Genomic DNA, 3784 nt, shown 5'->3' with positions numbered 1-3784 from the left:
AATTAAAAGGAATTCAATCCATACCGTAATCACACACATATTGTGGTTATGATCATGTTAATTTTGTCCTAATAACTTATCGTAGTCAATTTTTTTTTTGTATTAATCATGTCCTAGTCACATTGATGTGTTTTCTAATATATATATATGCGGGTGCAAGTCGTCTTCAAATGTAACATTTCTTTTCTAGCTCTGTTTATTTTGACACTCCTTTTACATCTCCCAGTCTGTATAAGAAATTTGAATTATTTTAAAAAATGGGAACAGATAAGTTCAAGGGTTTGCAAATTGGCATGCATTTTTATAAATATGTGAGACACACATTGATTAACATTGACAAATTAAATCGTAATTGATGGTTAATATTTAAGAAATTCACTCATTACTGTTAGTTGAATTTAACTGTCAATTAATATGTATGACCTTATCCTTAATTAAACAAAATGTCACATCTCTTTCACAGAACGAAGAAATTGTCCTATAAAAATGAAAATTTTGGTTTACCAACCCATCTTATTAACTTCTTTGTCTGGATTTAAGAAAATTAGATTGATATAAAAACTTTACATTTTAACAAAAAAGAGGAATCAAAGAGTTTCTCATTAAATAAGATCCACAAAACCCCAAGGATAGGAGAATTATTTTTAAAAACTAGGACCTTAAAGTCACATGATATGAAAGTGGTATGTTTGAAGAACTATAGACATTACAACCCGACATGGAAAGGGGTATTTTAGAAAAATAGAAACACATTGAGTAAGAGAGGTATTTCTAGAAATAAAAATTTTTGGATCCACGTCAGATGGGATAAGTATTTTTTGACAACCATGGTTTTTCAAAACTAGGGGCTCAGCGCCGCTGTTTGGAGAGATAACTATGGGCTTTAGATCTATATAAAAAGGTACAACATAGACACTTTTTCTGCCATCTTAAGAAATTTTTTTATCTGAAATGATAGATATAGCATTTGAGATACACAAAGAGGAGGTCGAGGGGCTCGAAAATGATGGTAAATTTCTCTGATTTTGATTATGTACAATTTATATCCCTTCCAATGGATTTTTTAATCTAATTTATGTTTGGAACTAAGTTTCTTGTACAATTTCTTTCACATTTTTTATAGAATGGAAATCCCATGCCAATGGTGATGTTGGTGAGGTGAAACAATCTAGGAATATGTGGTATGGGAAAGCAACTGTGAAAAATAGCTGGAAACCCATGAATATGGTAACTAAATTTCTCACAATATTTCAGAGTAATTAATTATTTATTTTTAGTTTCTTTTAGAGCAAATGAGTTACTCTACCGAATTTCTTTTCTTGATTGTCAAGGTGTGAATAGTGTTTGCTTTGTTTTTTCAAAACCAGATCATAAATCTAATTTGGTATTTTTATTGCTTCGGATGGATTTAAGTCCGTTTAATTCTTTTTATCTGAGTCATGCATTAGATCCGTTTGAATGGTTGAGACTGATTTTGGTTCCATTCAAGTCCGATACAAAATAAGTCCAAATTGAGAATTTATTAATCTGTGCGACAGATCCACCTAAATCCCTGAAGCTTAGATAAATCCGAGTCAGACGAGTCATGTTTAGACAAAAGCTGATGACACGTAATGTTATTTGCAACTTTTTTTTTTGATGACACATAATGTTATTTGCAACTTGAATACTAGAACACCATCTTTGATTGATTTTTTTTTTTTCCTTTTGACAAATAAAAACTGGACTATTTTTCTGTATGTCTCCCTACTTTGTGACTAGTTTCTCGTTTGGCCCTACCTCTTTCACGAAATACCCAGAAGACTCCCTCTCATTTTTTTTGTCCACGCTCTTATGGAGTTAGTTTCTTTCTTTCCTTTCTCTGTCATGTTCATCTTGTTTCTCTCTACGTCTTCACCATAAGACAAAAACTAACCCTTACAACGGTCAGACTAAAAAACCGAAAAGAAAATCACGTGGCTATACTGTGAAAGATAAGGGTCACGCGACAAATCAGTGATAAATTAAGGGGCCAATGGAAAATGAACCTCAAAAGAAAATTGAGAACTTTACAATAAACTTGCCCCCAAACCTAAGTGTAAGAGCATCTCCAATGCAAAACTCAAAAAAATCTTTATTCGTCGTATTTGTTAAGTTCCAATTGAGATTCTAACTCCTAGGTGTCGAAAATAGAGATCTTCAATACTTGTAAGTCTCCAATGCAACACTTTAAATTCTTTTATTTTACTTACGTGTCATGGTTGTTTTTGTAGAAAAAAAATAATTAGTTATTTTGGAAATATACGAAGACTTGATTTCTATTGTTGAAATTTAAATATTGATGAGTTGGACAATTAGAGATATCTCAAGAGGACACTCTGAAAGTGTTCTCTTGAGATATCTCTATTGCACTCTCGACACATCATCTTTGAGATCTTAGTTGAGTTTTCCATTGGAGATGAGTTTTTAAGAAAAACTCAGAAAATCCTATGTGGCATCCGAGTTTCTAAGATTGAGTTTTGCATTGGAGATGCTCTAAATATAGATTGCATCAAGTATTTCTGAAGTGTATATATCATTCAAAAACTTCCCTTCATCTGTCACTGATACTGATAAAATTTGTGTAGATAGAAATTTTACTTTAAAAGTCTTGCAAGATCTAAGTTAGGTAATTACCCTAGTAATCTACATTTGAAAACCATTGTTTTCTAATTTTGAAGATGTCTGTTATTGTCTGCCGAATGGAAATTTCAAATTTCTCATTTTATCTTTATAAATTAGAAATTATGTATTTCTAATTAATTATGTCATTTAAAAAATAGTTTCTTGAAACTTACTAGAATATCATATCTGATACTATCTCTGAAAAATGGGTGAATTTCATGAACTCCCAATTTTTTTTTTGTTCTAATGTCTATTCCTGTAACAATGGTCATCATCTGTTCATATACACAGAATCACAAGCATGAAAAATAAAACAAAAACTAACAAAAAAGTCATAAGCAGTCCATAAACAGTGAGGTTACCGTTTTCTTTCTTGTTGGCGGGGATCACTTACCCGAAACAGGCTACAGCATTATATATCAAATTAATTTACTGGTGAAGATGACATAATTCGCTCTTCGTCTAGTTCTAGATGTAACTTTTCATTTCTCGATTAAGATCTTCTTCATGTTATTAGGGCAACAAGAAACAATCATCCATGCAGCAAGACTCGAGCGATCTGCATTTCTTCACTAGATGGGATAAACCAGTATTTGTTATTTGTCGACGAGAAGATATCACTATATCTTTTAGTAGTGGGCATCTTTCTCCTACCTCTGCCAACACCGCATCCCCGATCTCTTCAGAAAATCGACATTAAGGTAGACAAGTTGTGGGCATCCCCTTGCAATAGCTATGACTCCAGCATCACCAATAAGGTTGCAATAACTGACGTCCAAACTTTGAAGTGAATAGCACCCCTGACCAATGGCGATAAGAGCATCATCCGCTACACTATGACAACCAGAAATTCTCAAGTCTGTGAGATGTTGACAGTTAGCGCCAATGGCTACAATTCCCTTGTTTCCAATTTCTTCACATTGTCCAATCTGAAGCTTCTCTAATCCTTTACAACCCTGAGCAATGTGGTATAACGCACCATGTCCTATACTTGAACACTCCTCAAACTCAAGAGCTTTTAACCTTTTGCAACCTCTGCCAATCTCAAGAAACGCATCATCGCCAACATCGTAGCAGTCTTTTATAATTAGTTCGGAAAGATTTGGACAAGATCTTGCAATAGACTTCAATCCAGCTGTTT

The 3784-nt window shown here is 33.2% G+C and overlaps 1 long non-coding RNA gene across 1 annotated transcript; it reads left to right on the top strand.

Annotated features, from left to right (window-relative positions):
* The first annotated feature begins 977 nt into the window (after positions 1 to 977).
* Positions 978 to 3553, top strand: LOC147538595 (uncharacterized). Its single transcript, XR_015224980.1, has 3 exons — positions 978 to 1009; positions 1124 to 1227; positions 3161 to 3553. It is a non-coding gene; the product is annotated as an uncharacterized LOC147538595 (long non-coding RNA).
* The last annotated feature ends 231 nt before the right edge of the window (positions 3554 to 3784 follow it).

Source organism: Eschscholzia californica, unplaced genomic scaffold (genome assembly GCF_041429995.1).
Source record: "Eschscholzia californica isolate CP2 unplaced genomic scaffold, dmEscCali1.0.p SCAF_5, whole genome shotgun sequence".
Classification (NCBI taxonomy): domain Eukaryota; kingdom Viridiplantae; phylum Streptophyta; class Magnoliopsida; order Ranunculales; family Papaveraceae; genus Eschscholzia; species Eschscholzia californica.
Note: the sequence above shows the minus strand (reverse complement) of the source record. Positions and strands in the feature narration are given on the sequence as shown.